Raw genomic sequence first — 18548 nt, forward strand, 5'->3', positions numbered from 1 at the left:
GGATGGGCGGCCATTTTGATTTTTATCGTCAGACAGTTTGATAATGTGATTTATTTCTTGGTCGGACGAATAGCCATTTTGATTTTTCGCCGTTACCCGTAAACTTTCGCGCCAATAGTTTGCACCAGGCGAATAATAATATTTTCCGCGTACTTCGAATACATTCTTTTGCGTTAATCGACCGGATGGTGACATCGCAATTAGATAGGCCGAGAATGTTCACTACAGTTAGATAGGTCGGGGAATGTTGACGACAATCCGTAAACTTTCACTCGCGCTAATAGTTTGCTTTGACTATCACTCTCCCAAATTCTTACCTTACCCAAGTGCAACACGATTGTCATATGCATGCAAAGAATTGCCACATTTGCGAAAAGCCGTTTACCCCTGAGGAGAAAAAGTGCCACGACCACTGTCACTTCACGGGTAAATATCGTGCTCCTGCTCATAATCGGTGTAATTTGAATTTCAGAGAGACGCACACAATTCTAATAGTTTTCCACAATTTGTCCGGTTACGATTCTCACTTTTAATAAAATCCCTCGCGTCAACTTTTCCCTGTGAAATTACCCTTCTATAATTCTTGTGAGACGAAAGCGCTAAATCATCATGATACTGGTAATAACCAGTTTACCGGCGAAGAAATAATTATTGGATTCAGCGACGCTACTTCGGAGTTTTCGCTCCAAGATCTTCGGCGACTCGTTGAATGTGTCCGGAGAGCTCGTGCGCAACCGCGCAGACAGCACAGGGTATATGTTCAGGACATAACATTAATCCTGCATTTTCAAAAATGGGGGAAATGAGGTGATCGCAATCTTTTCGGACATCGAACCAGATGACGATGAATGCGAAGCCAATTGGATCGAGCGTCGTCAGATCAGCGGGGAATAAGATACGTCCCGACGTATGATTGTGCGCCGGAAAACGTTCAACGACTGCAGCAGTGTTCGCCCTCAGAGCGAAAATAATATTTTCACCATACTTCGAATACATTCTTTTGTGCTAATCGACCGGGCGGCGACACCGCAATTAGATAGGCTGGGAATGTTGGTGATGATCCGTAAACTTTTACGCTAATAGTTTACCTCCAGGCTTATTTCCCACTCGATGGGGTATATAAAACGTGGGCCTATTCCGATGATGACGCTGGTCTCATCGTCTCTTCGCGTCGTGAACTGCTCTTACTAGTGAAAAACAAGAAACCGATTGAAACGCGATGGATCTAACAAAAGTTAACCACGTCGGCCGTCTGGAGAATCCGCCAACCAAGAAGATGTCGGAACTTGAAATTGGAGCGGCGCGGCGTACAACATCACGGACTTACGGCTGGTCAAAACGAAATTTGGGGTATGTGTTCTGGCGACGATCGATGAAGATTACAACGTCTTCTTGCCACCGAGAATCGCAAGGGTCCTGCAAGAAGATTCAAATCAGCTGGCTGAAATGTGCAACATGGCTGGGCAAAATCGCCTGCAAATGAAATATCTTGGTGGGGAATTCAACAAGCTCGAATTTTCATGCAGTTATGTGCCATAAATAAACTATGCGATCCCCAACCACCACCTCTACAAAAATTCATCCGCGAGGGGATGAAAGCAGGCGTGCTGGAGATCGAACTTTCGCCAACCGGATCCGAACGGGAGTTGTAACGAATCTCGGAAATATCAACCGGTACCAGCCTCTCGCTGCGGGGCTTTCGACATTCGTTGAGCTGCCCAAGGACATTCAGCGGAAGAGGGCGGTGGTGAACGTGAAAAACAAAGATGGAAGATGCCTTCTTGGGCCCATCACTGCAGCCCGCCACCCGGCCAACACCTCCACCAATAGAACTAACCATTATCGCCGCTTTATCTCCGAGTTGGACTGTACAGGCATCAAATTCCCTGCCACTCTACATGATGTGAAAAAGCTTGAGATTCCATATTGATACCTGGACAGACCGAGACCCTACCTTGGGGGTTTGTCCCAGCCCCCTGATAGCTATAGGATAAAACTGTACACGTTTAATTATTGTGAATATTTACGCTTGACGCCTCGGGCGATCCGCCATCATGCGGAAACGATTTAGACTGGATTTGACAATGTGAATTCATATACCTAACATTTATTTATTTATTTATTTATTTATTCATTTATTTATTTATTTATTCATTTATTTATTTATTTATTTATTTATTTATTATCAATATATTGAGAAATTATTCATTTTTATTCGTTCACCACGTGAAAAGTTTTCAGAAAACGAAAAAAAGTTTTCAGAAAATGAAAAAAACTTTTCCGAAAACTTTTTTCCCATTTGATTAACACGTAAAAAAAGTTTTCAGGAAATGAAAATAAGTTTTCTGAAAACGAAAAAAAGTTTTCTGAAAATGAAAACAAGTTTTCTGAAAATGAAAAAAAGTTTTCTGAAAATGAAAAAAAAAAAAAAAAATGTGTAATAATCGCATGGAAAAATTGCAGATTATTATTATTACTATTTTCATGGTATCGAGTACGGCACATGTGCATGCAAAGGAGATAAGTGTGGAAATATTTGTATATTCAAATCTTTTATTGTAATTCGGAAAATACATACAAATTATGTTACATAGCTGTTTTATTTATCCAGCTATTGTGCGAACTATCAAAACCCAACCACTTCACATAGACCCGATTCCCCCGTTTGCGTAATACTTTCTCCACAAGATAGCCGTCGGGGTATTTTACTTTGCCGAGCTCCTCCTCGTAGAAGCCCCCCTCGATGGGATGATCTTGATAATCGGTAAGTTTGTACGTCGGCGGATTGGTATATTTCACCTCACTCACGGTGTATATTTCAGTCGTCCAATTGGGCGTATAGCCTTTTTCGAAATACATTCTTGTACTTGCTGATTCGAACTCGATCGCCCGCACTGAAGGTGCCAGGATGCCCCTAAATTGGGGGACACGGACCAGCCAACATGATACCTGACTCAAATCCAGCCGAGAATTTCTTTGCCGCAAGCTCGTCCGACGCATAGTTTTTGAATTATAAGCGATAGCGTTAGGCCAATCAGAGTGCACCATTTCATCTGGATTTGCCGCCACGGAAATTGCTGTTTTGTTCGTCTGGGTGAATTATTATTATTCGTTTACGAATTAAATATCGGCACCTTCCCTCTCTCCCTGTTGTACCCCTTCTCGAGCGCTGACCTCGGTATTGTTGCCGCGGCACACTCTGCCGGCCGCACACCCACGGACGCACACTCGCGTGTATGTGAAACATAAGCGAATGCCCTGCTACACAATACTACGAAACACACATCTACGAGTGAAAATAAAAATAAATCTCCAAATAAATCAGCGGATTTAAGATTTAATGTTACAAAACACTTCCAATCATCGATGTATACATCGAACTAGAGACTTTAGATGATTGAAATGCCGTTAGGGCTCATAATTAGTCATTCAATCAATCTGAATTATGGTTTCCGAACATTTTTTGTGTCTTTGCAACATAATTTTTCCACTAGTTTGAAATTCATCATTGACATCCGATTTTTCAATAATGCGAGGGAAAAATAACTCGCTGAATTGACGTGTCAATAGGTTTGTAAATCAATTACGATTCACCTGAGTTAACACAAAATAACTGAATAAATGAGAATTCACTGAATCACTAAAAATGATAACCGAAATCGTGAGAATTATTTGAGATATAACTGAATTACGAAGAGCTGTAATAAGTCAAGTTACTTTGAATAACTTTAGATTCGAGCCAAAATTTTATGTTTAGAGAGAAAAATAATTAAAATAAAATAAAAAACTAATTTTAAATCAAGAAGAAGAAAATTCCCAAATACCTGAATTCAAATGAAGCGATTTCAATTTAATAAATCGATCTGAATTTGAGGAAAATAATTATTATTATTTGGAATAGAAAAATGAAGTCGAATTACATGAATGAATTCAATTAATTCATCTCAAAAAAATATGGTGTCATTCAAATTCCCAGTTATTTCCTCGTCGATTCAATGTGGGTCTGGAGTGAAATCGATTAATCGATACATCGATTATTCTCAGATAAGTGGTCATCACTAGCATTGATCTCAACAATTTCAACGTTACTTGCCACTCCATGTATGGCTGCGGGACTCGAGCACGTACCCGACTCCTCACAGCCCGCTCGGACTTCTCTACTGCCCGCTACCCGCCGAACGGTGTGATGGTCGTTGCCTAGCAACGATACAGCCCCGGTTGCAAGATCTACACCGTACCGACCACGTGCGTTGTTACCACGTGCTTCGTTTTAATTCTAGCGGGAATAGAAGCAATTTCATAACATTCCCCGATGACCCCATTATAATAGGGTCAAAGGACACGACTTCCTCCTCGATCACGTCCTCCTCACTGGATTCATCCAGTGATGAAGAACCTGAGCGAGCAAATTTTGTAGACAAATTAGTACGATTATAGGCTCGCGAGAATGCCTAACGCACAAACCGGATAATCTAGTATATTTTATCTCTGCTGATGGAGAGCTATCTACCACAATCGGAAAATTACTTGCCGATTTAGAAAGGGTAGATGGATAAACGATTAAAGAAAAGAAATTAAAAATTGGACAAATAGCGGTGACTCCGTATGGGCCCAAAAAAAATTTATAGTATCATTATCAAAAAGCGATACTATGAGGAAACTAACGCCGCCGCGCCGAGCAGATACACAAGGGACTTGCGAATCTCAAAGCCGCCTTGCAACGAGCAGCTGAGAAGTCGTTTCGTATTTCACGGTCGGGAGATTATGCAGACGTATTGCCGCATACGAAGCTTCTCGACTGGTTGGACAGACTCTTCGGTAGGTCTAACATAGTCACAACGGTATGCTATGGTACAATTCGACGGCCACTGGTTGAACAACACTCGCAAAGAATTGAAGAATTTCATGCGAGTCTTGTCGGAGGCCATCGAGGGGTAACCCAAACTTATCGGAAAATCCGAGAACGTTTTTATTGGCCTTCGGTAAGAAACGAAGTGCAAAATTTTATTCGTCGTTGCAAAGGCTGTCAGGAGCGCAAATTCGAGCAAAGATGCGGGAGCCAATGCTCATTACTGATACCCCGGCCGACGTCTTTGACAAGGTATCGCTCGATACGGTGGGTCCATTGCCTACAACTCCGCATGGGAATAAACACATACTTACAATGCAAGACCACTTATCGAAGTATTATTTAGCAGAACCGATACCGGATCTAAAAGCGACCACCATCGCCGAAGCTATGGCAAGGCGATTGATTACGCAATTCGGGGCTCCCCGTGCTATCCTTACGGATCGCGGAGCAGCCTTTACCGGTGATCTACTACACGAAATATCTAAAATATTTCATATAAAACAACTAAAGACTTCCGGCTATCGACCGCAGACGAACGGAGCGCTCGAACGGAGTCACATACTGTTAGCGGAATACATAAAACAGTATGCAGACACGTACGATGATTGGGATCGCTTGTTGCCTTACGCAGAATTATCATACAATACTAGCGTACACAAGGCAACAAATTTTACCCCTTACAAAATCGTGTACGGGATGCTGCCTCGGCTTCCGAGTCAGTTCCCCGTGGACGATAAATTATCGACGTATAATTCACGTACCATCGAGTTAATAAAACGTCTCTCTGAGATACGCGAAATGGCCGGTAAAAATCAGAATCGAGTAAAAGAAACAACAAAAAAATATTATGACAAGAAAGTCCGTCCTTTCCCAGGTAAAACAAACGACCTTGCCTATGTCCTTAAGGAACCTCGTAAGGGTAAGTTCGACTCTCAATATTATGGCCCCTATAAAATTGTCCATTTAACTGATCACAGCAATATAATTTTGGAAGCAGAAAATGGAAAAGGATGAGGAAGCATGTCGACAAAGTAAAACTGGTGGTGGTATAACTCGCTAGCCAGTTTACTGTATTTGTGTACTATATGTATATATTGTGATGTACGGCCGAGCTACGCGGGAATTGCCGTTAAGCAAAAGCGAATATGTGTATGAGTGTGCGCATGCATGAGATGAGAATATAAATATATATTTCTGCGTGTGCTCTGCATGTGTTCGCAGACGTGTACGGAAGAAGGATAAAGAGGCTTTTAGAAGACGAGTGCGGGAGTGTGATTCATTTACACCGACACGTACAATGTTGTGCGTTGAGTGCTTCTGGCTTCCACGGCTCTGGCCGGCGGAGAGCTCGACAACACCAACGCATATCACGTTACACCGATGGAAGGCCAGCCTGGAATTTACTACGAGCGGGTGGCCCCCCTCTGTCTGCAACACGTGGACTGGAAGGTCACCGTGTTTATGGTCCTGGATACTTTCGTTAAGGACTTCCCCCCTGTGGAGAGGCAATTAACCAATGTGTTTGAGGCATGCTGTCGAACTACACCGGAGCAAAGTTGCCGTGAAATGACCCGCTTGGAATATTTTCGGGGACTGATAGAGCGCGCCAAACTAATGGTAAATGACCTGAAAGTTATTTCAGACAATTCTGGATTACGCGTACCGACTAGGTCATTAAAAATTCGTTCAATGAAGAAACGATCGGTATCATTGAGATTCATAGGTTCGCTCAGCAAATCATTGTTCTGAACATTGAACGAGGAAGATGCGATTTATATTAAGGGGCCATTCATTAATTACGTAAGGGTCCCGAGGGGGAGGGATGGTTAAAAAAAATCTCTACATGCCCTTATCTTGGGGGGAAGGGGGTAAAACTTATTCTTACGTAATATTTTATATGTCGAAATTGATCATTAGAAATCTACTTCCATTTCGATGCCGAATGGCCTTTATTCATTCTATAATATATAATTGGATTTACACCTTATTTTAGAATTTTTTATTGCTTAGTAAAATTTTAAATTCTTAAATGTGTTCATTTTTATCCATTTTCAATCTTGTAAATAAAAATTATAGTACATTCTTCCCGTTTATTGATATTATTTTAATTATTCAGAAAAACTAGACAGAATCTTACGTAAGACGGGGAGGGAGAGTTTGAGAAATTTTATGTGCCCCTTGAATGGCCCCTAACGAGCAGATAGATCGATTGTTTTCCGATCAATCCAACCTGACTCAACTTATTGGGAAAGAAATCCATGTGACTCATTCCAAGCTGCAGGAACTTCATCGGGAACATTTGATGGAAATGGACGCGGTCGATAAACTGCACAAGCAAGTTAATTACCTCCATCATACGTTAAATCAAGTATTCAATGAAACAACCTTGATGATGTTTCATAACGGTACAGTGAACTTTGCATACCGGGTTGGAACGAAATTAAATCGTTATATCGAGACTTGCGAAAAGTATTTGTGCGCGATATCCATGGCTAGGGAAGGGCGTTATGACCCTAGCGTGTGAACGGCGGCACGGTTATTAGCCATCGCAAGAGAAATACAGTTAGTCGAGGAAATAAAGCACTAAAAACGGCCCAACTGTCGATTTTTTGAGCAGTAAGACGGATTTTAATGCGGTTTTTTGCATTCGATTCGTAAGAGCGCCTACAAACTTTGTGAACTAAATTGATTAATTAATTTTTTGAAAATGCATTATGGCATTAATAATATGCATTTTGCAAGTGCACTTCCAAGAGACACTAAATAAAAAATTTGCTACTCGGGGGTTTTTGGGGTCGCTGAACACTAATATCGCCACGGCAACCGTCTCCGAGGTACCTGGTGCCCAGGGTGGACAGTATCAACGTCTTCTCCTAGAGTTTTGGCGAAAATTGTGATCGAATTTGTCGAAACTCGTTGCTTGGGGGTTTTTGGGGTCACTGAATACGAATATCGATACGGCAACCGTCTCCGAGGTACGTGGTGCCCAGGGTGAACGTTTCAACGTCTTTTTCTGGAATTATCTTGAGTATTATCATTTTTACCTCAATTAATTAAAGTATATTGTTCTTAATTCAATCACAAATTCGATCACAATTTTCGCCAAAACTCTAGGAGAAGACGTTGATACTGTCCACCCTGGGCACCAGGTACCTCGGAGACGGTTGCCGTATCGATATTCGTATTCAGTGACCCCAAAAACCCCCAAGCAACGATTTTCGACAAATTCGATCACAATTTTCGCCAAAACTCTAACATAAGAGAAGACGTTGATACTGTCCACCCTGGGCACCAGGTACCTCGGAGACGGTTGCCGTGGCGATATTCGTGTTCAGCGACCCCAAAAACCCCCGAGTAGCAAATTTTTTATTTAGTGTCTCTTGGAAGTGCACTTGCAAAATGCATATTATTAATGCCATAATGCATTTTCAAAAAATTAATTAATCAATTTAGTTCACAAAGTTTGTAGGCGCTCTTACGAATCGAATGCAAAAAACCGCATTAAAATCCGTCTTACTGCTCAAAAAATCGACAGTCCATTGCTTTATTTCCTCGACTAAGTCTCGAGCGCCTGATTTCGACTTCCCTCTCACGACCGAGTACTTACGAGGGGAATCGCTATTCCGTGTTGTTCATACGGATATCGTATTCCACTCGGGCAGAATTATTATAGTGGTCCATATTCCCCTACTGGAGCGAGCGGCTTACTATCTTTATCGCATGCACGCGTGGCCAGCCTCTCAGCTCCCGGTGGGGCTGACTGGGTCAGCACATATGCAACCATCAACGCCGTATATAATTGTGTCGGCGGACCGCAGCCGCGCCGCACATACTTTCTGGCAGACTATATATATATATAGGCGGATGTACAAGTATGGAGCACCGATATATTTGCTCTATGGAGACCCCTCTAAAGGAGGTATCAACGTCTCAACAATGTGAGATAAGAATGTTGATAAACCCATCGATCAACGCGTACCAATTCTGCGACATCAGAATTCAACCAATGACCGGGTTTACCTTGCATTTACTACTCGGAACAGGGCTATTCGTTTCCATATGGCGAGCCAGCCTATGCAAAATGGTCAAGCGGATTGGGTTGCCCTGCGGGCGGTCGAAACGTACACTTCACTTTAAGGAGGTTCGACCGTATCTTTTGTAAAAAATAATTTCCAACTTTGAGCTTAGAAAGTAAATATACATATAAATAAATACGTAATTTATCATATTCTAAAATTTGAAAATGATTCACCGTTTAACTACTTAGATATTAAATTTCAAAAATCACATTTTTTCTTTCCTTATACATGGGCTCTTATGGTGGACAAACTTTTGTCGAGACTATTTTTATTTTTCTCAATATGAACCTTCCAACTTTACCGAATAAAAAACTATTCACAAGAAACTTGAACTATTGTAAAACATAAGAAAAATCTAGAAATATTACATTGTCAATATAATTTTGGAAATATTTAAAGTTGAATTTTTTTTTTTTATCTCTTTCATCGACGGCTATTTACTCGAATACAGATTTGGCAACGCCGCGTCAACAGTTGAGAAAAAGAAAAGGATAGAAACATAGTTACAGAGAGAGAAAATACGGAAAATGACATAATGTTAAAAATATAACAACAATTGTTGATATTAGTAAATAAATTAAAAACAATACCGAAATATTTTATTGAGTGAAATAGTTCAATATATCGGCATTTTGGTAAGTTAAAAAATCATAAAAATAAAAATCTAAACTCTAACAAAGTGACTCTAATCGATAGTTATTCGTTATTTGTAAAAAGTAATGTTATAATTCTAGAAAAAATTTATACTTTGAAAATCAAAAAATATATTTTTTTTTTATTAATCATTTTTTCTTGAAAAAAGTCCTAAAGTACACTGAAGCTGAAATAATTAATTATTTTACTTAATTAGAGGTTTTGAGGTGTATTCAATGAAAATAAAAATCAAAGTTGCAAGTAAAAGTTTTTTTTATTAATAAATTATCAAACGAGATAACGTCGTATATATGTATGTGTATATATACATATATATATATGAGTACGTGTTGGGATTATGGATGTTGGTGTGATTAATTTTAATCAAATAATCAAAGATTTATTTTAGGAGGACTGTTCTTTTTATTCAAAATAGAGTGTCGAAGGTATGTCTTTCTCAACTGAAGGATCAGAGTGAACTGACAGAGTGAACTGGCTCCTTGGAGCCATACCACTGCAGCTGTATTGTTAAAAATATATATTTCAAGGGTCTATACCATGTGCAAAATTATACCTGGTTATATGGCTCTGTTCGAGTGCTCCCATCCTTACTTCCAGAAAACCATAAAAGCAATCGCTACAGGGCTGACAATGTGTTTACCAGATGTTGCAAAAAGTGAAAACTTTCACTTTTAAAACAAATAGACACAACTTAAATATGAGAAATATAATATCACAAAAGAGAGAAACTTTTGTAGACGAACTCAATATTTCAACAGTACGAAATAGTTTAAAAAATCTGAAAAATTAATTGAAAAGTTAACTATCAAACGGAATGAGCTTTAGTATTGTACATAAATTATCAATAATTTGTTGGCTTTTTGTAATACGAGGTTTTCCACCTACATCTTGCGCCAAAAGTATTCTAATACCTTTAGGACCACTAGATTTGAAGCACTGGAGTAAATTATCGAAAGTTATTCCAGTTACTGCCATTTTTTTATCATGTTCATAGATAAGCCACCATCGTCTTTTTTGTTTTTGTCAATTAGTAAAAGTTGAAGACTTTCTTGTATTTTATTAGATTTTATTTTCTTTACTATTTGCATTATTATCTCATGAACGCTTTTGAAGTTCTCCAGTATATCATTTCTTTTAATATTAATACCTTTGTGCTCAGCGAGTTTTTGCAGTACATCCACGTCATTAGCTGCATTATCTGCACCGCTCAGCAAATTTTAATCCAGAAACTCTTCAGCCAATACCTCCTGTCTGTAACTGGCTTTTGCTCCACGTTTTTCTTTTAGTTTATATTTAAATAACGGTAATGAATCTGCAAATCCAGCTACTAATTTCGAAAACTCATTCAATAGCCCTTCATTTCTTATAAAATTCAATAACGTTGGACAATCGAACTTAAAACAATCATGAGCAATTAGAATAATTTTATTGTTTATCGATTTTAAAAATTGTAAAAAACTTCTTGCAGCATCTAGTTTTGAATGAGATATTACAAGATCAGAATTGTAATATAAATCATCTTCTTTCAATTCAAGTCCTGTGATTTTAAATACTTGCGAAGAAAATTCACGTTCAGGTTTAATATAAGTATCAAATTCTGTTTCAGAGTACTTCGCAGCTATTTGAACCACTTCTATACTTGCATCAAGTCCCGTTGTTTTTTCATTCCGTATCTCATTGAGAACTTAGTTTTCGGTGAACTCTCCATTTTTTTGTTAATAGTATCAATTGTAACGTTTCCAAGATTTTTATGGATAATCCCAGCAGTAACTCGAATGTCATTCGACGATGATCCTCCATAATGAAGATGTTTGGGAGCAGTGCTAGTAATTGTTTTATTGAGGGACTCATTAGCTTGACTTCATCCACAAGGACTTAGTTTATCAGCAACGTTAGCAAACGAATTAAAAATAGTTTGAAGTTTATCTTCAATTATGGTGTTGGTTAAGCCTTTACCTCCGGGCAAAATGTTGTGCTTTTAATTTTCTGGATCAAGCTTGTATCTACACCAATCACCACATGCTGAATGATTGTCATAAGCATGAGGTACAATGTTCAACAGACCAGCTTTTGTCGCTTCAATATTATTTTTATTTTTTTTTAATACGCAGCTAAAGCAATACTTAAAGTATTTCACCAACGGTGTAGCCAATTTAATTACGTTCAAACATTTACTTAATTTAGAAACTGCATGATTTATGTCGCTTCATTTATGAATTTCATAATCAGCTTCCTTGCGTAAAGTCGCAATTGTACTCGAATCGTCATCTCCAATCAAGGTACCAAGCTTGACATTGACTTCTGTAAAATGGGGGTTGTTCAGAAAAATTTGATTTGCCATGTCAGCTTCCGTAGCTTTTGATGAACCTTCATAATCTTTGCGACAGTCATGGTCCTTTATGTCCGTCTTGGTATTCGGCGACTCTTGTGCTCTTGCCTGGTTATTATTCATATCTACTTTTTTGTCATTCGACTTACAGAATCTACAATCTACATCGCTTATTTCTCGTAGCAAAGCCGACGACTTTACCGGTGTAAAATCCAATAGCAGTCCCATGACCTACAAAAATTTTAATTGGTGAATTATTGACATATGTAAATACAGACAAGTTTAATTAAGTATTTCTTATTCGTAACTAACCTGTTAGACTGTTATAAGAACGCCTTGATCCTTTCTTCTGCCACCCAGCATCGTAACTAATTGTTAAATAAACAACATTATTCTCAGACCAACCACCCAATTCTCTCAAACTATTAATAAACGTAAAAATGAAATTTATATTAGATATTATTAGAATTACATTTTCTGTTATTATTCCTATTAAATATTTTTCAATTATTTATTAAAATTCAATATACAAATGAGTAGAAATCATTTTTTTAATACAGTTATTTTCCAATTTACTTGCTCAACATTATCATTCGAGTTCATGTAACATTTAAAAATTAATCATAAATATACAATTTTTCAATTTTTAAATTAAAAACAAAAGTTACGATGATATTTTAGAAATTATTATAAAATATGATGAACATGTATGTGAGCCTCGAAATCAGCGGCTTATAAATAGTTGGGGAAGGGAGAAGAATAATCTGACACGTGTAGATGCAGCAAACAATACTGTAATACATGTGAACACTTATAATCAAACGTTTACAAACAATTTTGGTAAATGCTAAAGTTACAATAAACTGGTGTATCACCTGAATTCACACAATTGTCGTTATCTGTATCGTGTAACGGCTGACCGGCGAGTGAGCTCATAGCGGCTATCTCTCGGTCGCTTTCCATCATAAGCGTGACCCCTAAGCGACCCAGCCCGATGAGGCATTAGGCTTACATATAATATAATTTCCAAGTACTGACATGAATGGACCAGACCCTTCTATTTAATTTTATTCATCAAAAACAATAGCATTCTACATTAAAATTGAAAAAATTAATTACAATTAACTTAATTATTACTCCAAACCATACCCTTCTTTTTGAATAGTCATCTCCCTGTCTGCCTTTAAATTTTCCAAACAGCTTTCACTCGCTATTAGTTCGATTGTAGCTCGAACTTTGTTCTCATGACGTTTGAAAATTGGTGAATGCATGACAGGTACGAATGCAGTCGATAAAATTTTATTGAGATGAGTGTTTCTACCACCACTCTCAATAACACCGTTCACCACCTTCGAGTTGACCGTATACATAGGCCTGGTTTTGTAATTTTTCTCAGTGGTTGATGTGTTGACAGCGTAGATATTCCCGCAAGTTGCACATTTCACTTGAAATGTACTCGCTAATCCACATTTAGATTCATTAACTGAATGTCGGAGACGCAAAGACTGCTTGCAGGGTTTACACCACAACTCATCATCTAGAAATTTTATATCGACTAATCGTCGTCCGCTCAATTCTACAAAAAAAAAATAAAAATTTAGTGTACATTTTAAACTTGAATTAAATAATATTATTTATCAAATATATTTCAACTAGAAGAGTTAAATATGTAACTAAATTAATTTTAGTTGTCATAGTAATAGGATTCTACATAACGGTATATGTATAACCTGAAATTAATAGTAAATCCATAATTACCAATAAAGTTCGTATTCTCGGTATTCTCCTTGTTTTCACTCCGAGCTTTATTACTAGCTATTACATTTTTTTTCCACTGAACAATATTTTTTTTACTATATTTTCCCTGGTAACGACAATGCATTTTGTTTATTCAAATGTCTCCCTTACACACTCATGCACGTCTCCGTAATGGATATAACCAAACGCGCTGTTGCTAAATCTGTTTATTCAATCCGGCGAGTAATAAATACGAAAGTCATTTTATTACTTTATTTTATTAAATAAATAAAAATTATTAGTTATTAAATTTTTTTAATAATCTTAAATTAAATTAATGAATTTTAACAAATATTAGGATAACTGAAAATTAAAAAAAATATAAACATTATTTTTACTCATAAGTTGCGGTCGAACCTCCTTAAGTCACTATGAAGATATCGAGTTGGGCCAGACTAAACAAACAATGCATCTAGCCAACGAAGGCGCCGGAAACCCGAGCGCTGCCCCAAGAACCGCTTCGTGTCCAAAGTTCGAGATGGTGAAAGAAAGGGCAATAGAACGGTCTGAAGAAAGAAATGGAGAGTCTTCCTGCTCCCTTCCCCGCCAAGAGGCGGAGGTGGTGTATTACAATGATGCACCGTTGTATAGCACCCCCAGATCGACTTCAAGGCTTCTCCCACCACTAACAATCTGAAGAGGAAAGGCCAGAGAACTTCGCAGTAATTTTCGTACGCCAAACGACTCTTGAACTCGGAGCCGAGCGTACGCGAGACAATTCAAGAAACGTATCCTAGGACAATGTCTATCGCGAGCAACACGTACCGCATCTCGTTCGCAAGGGCGAAGATAAGCCAAGTTTGCGCGGTATGCGGGAAGAAATTGAACGAGTGCGCGGACTGGGGAAAGTGCTATCAGGATTGGGCAGATCGGGCGGGAGGTCCTGATCTCTGCCCCTGCCCTCTCTGTTGGCTTGCCGTGCCAAACAACACTCGGACGATGCACGCCGTCAAGTGCCAAAAGATTTATCAAGAAGTGGTGCAAGACGCGCAGGGTGGACGACCATCCGCAGTAGAAGAAAAAGAGGTGCTTGGGTCATCTTCGTCGCCAAGATCAACCGAGGCGGCGGCCTCAGCCGTCTTGCCGAAGTTGATGGAGATGCCCCCGTCCGCGGGGATGGTGCTTGCGGAGGAGAAGGTGTTGCGCGAAATCTGCCCAACATGCGGGAAAACGGCGGACGGCAAGCACTGGAAGGGGTGCTACCTGGAAAGGTATCTATCGAACCGGAGGCCGGGGGGCAGCCAATGCACCCTCTGCGGCCAGGATGTCGGTAGCCGACCGGGTCTCCACGCTGGTCACTGCGTGGAGGCCTTCGAACGCTACCTAAAATCAAAGGGGGCCTCCACTATCCCGAATCGCGAGCCCGGGCCGTCCAGCAGGCCGGACAACGCGAGTAAGACAACGATGTTCCACCGTCGCGCTACTGCTCCGGGAAAGGACAAGGAAGTCCAAACATCGAAGGATACGAAGGAAAAGGGAGTGCAAACGGAGCCAATCATTATTCAGGCCGGTGACGAAGCTCCCTTCCTGATCGATTACAGGAAGCCGGGCAGGAACATGGCCCCCGCGGTGCGGTCACGCATCGTGGAGCACTGGATCATGCTCCAGCGCGAATTCGAACTGCTCTTCGGAACCGAGGGTGTGGACGTGGTGGAGGTCGAGTGAAACTCCACCCGCTACCTCTTTCTCTCCGGTAAACCTTGCAGATGCCCTGCAAGGTGAACCGGTGGTCGAGGGAGACCTCGTCCGGTGGGAAGCACCATCGAGCAGGACTCCACCTGCGACTCCTCTCTCTAGGATGAACCTTGCAGAGGCCCTGTAAGGTGAACCGGCGGAGGAGGGAGACACTCGGGATGCCGCGTTCAGCGAGGATCCGAACGTGGGTGACGACGCCGTCGGCGAGACGCGAGGCTAACCAAGCGACGACCCAGCGGCGCAGTGACCAAGTGAAAGTGAAGTGAAGGAAAATTTGTCGCACATGCTTGGGTATGAGTGTGTGAAGAGCGTATATGCGATGTATGAAATCTGCGTATGTCAATAACCGAATTACATGCGGTCAGGGGTGAGCCGTCCCTCCAGTGCCGGTGTCACCGTCGGCCCGGCGCACCGAGTTGATGGGGGCATCGACACTTAAGGGGGGAGGGATGTCACGTACGCCGCCTGTATACACATTTATGAATACATCATTACTTTATTAATGTTTACTTTTAATGTTGACAAGGAAGCGTAATGTTATTTCTGGGAATTACATTGTGGGAAATGCATGGAAGTGCAAATCGTTCTGATTTGTATTCTCATGTATTTTTAAGGAATAACATTCTCATACAATTATTAAATCTTAACTCTCTTATATTTCTGTTCGTGGCACGACAAAAGCGCAGCGGCGCAGTTGACCATTGCAACGTCAGCGTTTCCGCGCTCGCCGGATCCCGGGTGTAATATATCAAACGCCGGGATGAGGCGAGCGCGAGACATCACGCGCTTCAAGGATGATCTTCGCGAGGCAAGCCTTTGTTTGAAATTTGCAACGTTGACGGAAACCTTGCTCGCTGTCCGACGCTCCAAGGGGTGTCGTACGAGCGAGCGAAGTCAGTCCCGTTAGAGACAGAATAAAATCAACATCTACGGAAACCAGGCTCCTTCAGAAGATATCGCGCGAAGAGTCTATCAGTCTTTTCGCGTCACCGACAAATAGAGCGAATTTCCTCTAATTCTGTACGCGGTCGCCAAAGCATCTCGCGTCGCGATATCAGTCTTCGAAGCTAGATATTAGGTGTTGAAATTTGTGCCACGAACTCATAGAGCCATGTAGTGTTAATCATATGTGAGAGTGTGCCATCGCGTGTGTGAGCCATTTTCGGAGTTGTAGCGAAACCATCGAAGAGTGAGTAATCGAACGAGTGTGAACATTTAGGTTAAGAACATTCTGTAACGCTTGCTTCCTCGTCCCGCATTTTCACTGTTATCTTCACTTGAACTTCGTTAAAGCTTTGGATTCCATAAAAATTTCTAATAATATTAATAACAAAATAAGCACATTTTTCTCCTACCCAATTTCCAGGAACGCCCTGTATAGAACGATCACCTGCTAATTCGCCAAAAAAAATTAAATATAAACCTCTACGCTTCTCGTAGAGGGTTAAGTAGTCGCGTGCGAGACCGCTCCGCACGTGCACATCCCAACGCGGTCAATCGAAGACAAGATATTGAACATCTCAGCGCTATTTATACCTCTGTGAACATCAACCATAACTATTAATTACCGACTGAGCTTGCTCTTGATTTTACCTTCCTAACATATTCTCACATCTATTTAACCCGTTGGCTGATCGTCTGGGCTGCTTCTAATGATTGAATTCGTTCTCCTTCCACTACACTCTGGACGACTCACAGGTTCAAAATAGAGCTAGTTTCAAAAATGTCGTTTTTGTGATTTTATTCAATTTTACTCACCAAGATGAATTCTTGGGAGTTTCGCATCGCAGTTTATGTTGTTCAAAAAAGAATTTTTTTTTTTGTGTATTCTACAGTTTATTTATTACTTCTACGTGTTTTTTTCTTCGTAATTGAAAGTTCCATGTCATCATCAGGTAATTCTCTTTTCATTATATCAGCATAATTAGCCTTGTTTATCACGTAAGCCTCTTACATATTAATTTTTAATAACTAACTTGTATTACATAATTTTCTGTTCGTGAAAGATGTTCCTTAAATATGATTGTACTGAGGAGGGCCCGCATCCGGGCTAAAACGTTAACAAAGAAAAAAAAAAACTCTTTACTGACCTTCACATGTAAGAATAATATTTACTCATTGTTCAGAAGATTGATTGCTATTCATAATATTGCAAATCAACTCATAACTGCCCATACCCTCGCGTTTAATTAATTTTTTTTAATAATAGCTGTTCCTACTATTGTTGAGAATTGTACCGTACGTGTTCGTGTTCTTGTAATTGGTGTTTCGTTTAATTTTAGATTATCTGTTTCTTTTTTTTTTTTCTTTTTCCACCTCTCCCACCTCGGCTGAATTTTGTAAAAGACAGTTCACGTGATTACTGCCTTCTCTTCTCCACAATAAATCTTTTTTTTTGCTTCGTACAAATTTCTCTTGTCACTTATTAATGTGTGTGTCACAATTTATGTCTCCGGCCCAACCCCTCTACCAAATACTGAATAGCCGAGTATTCCTTGTCAGGTAATTATTTCCTGTTATCACTTTTCTTTTCCTTAGTGAATCCCGCGGTACTCTGTACCTAGCGCCGAATTGCATAAGATTATCGAGATTTCGTCTACCTAGTTTGTAATTGGTTCGGGTGTCAAGAAATAACTAGAAATAACTATGTTGGTAACAACAAAATCTTTATTTTAATACTCATTTTCATATCTTGGCACTACTGAACCATGCATGGTGTAATTATGTTCATTTCTCAATAAACGCACTCTCGATTTAATATGGCACCATAGCTGATTGTCCCGATCATCTGGACAATTGATAACATATTACATTGACATCGGTTAGTCATATTTGTGCCGTAGCCGTACCACCCATATGCTGGAACGTTCTCGTGAGGCATCGGTGGACTGATGGTGTGGCAATCTATGCAAATTATTATAGAAAAATGGGAAAATGAAAATGTAGTAATAATATTGGATATTGAAAATAATAATGATGAAAATGATGATAATGTTGATGACAGTGATCGAGATAATGAGGATTTTATGGATTATTTTGAAGAATAAAACTATAAATTACATGAAATTTACAGTTATTTACGATGTATTTTACTGCAAATGAAATTTATAACATTTTTACATTTTCCCTCACATAAATTTAT

The 18548-nt window shown here is 39.7% G+C and overlaps 1 long non-coding RNA gene across 1 annotated transcript; it reads left to right on the plus strand.

Moving 5' to 3' along the window:
* Window positions 1–7931: 7931 nt before the first annotated feature.
* LOC124293101 lies at window positions 7932–15991 on the plus strand. The gene is made up of 3 exons (XR_006903017.1): window positions 7932–8001; window positions 8148–8412; window positions 15982–15991. It is a non-coding gene; the product is annotated as an uncharacterized LOC124293101 (long non-coding RNA).
* The last annotated feature ends 2557 nt before the right edge of the window (window positions 15992–18548 follow it).

The sequence above is a fragment of the Neodiprion lecontei genome, chromosome 1, assembly GCF_021901455.1.
Source record: "Neodiprion lecontei isolate iyNeoLeco1 chromosome 1, iyNeoLeco1.1, whole genome shotgun sequence".
In the NCBI taxonomy this organism is placed as follows: domain Eukaryota; kingdom Metazoa; phylum Arthropoda; class Insecta; order Hymenoptera; family Diprionidae; genus Neodiprion; species Neodiprion lecontei.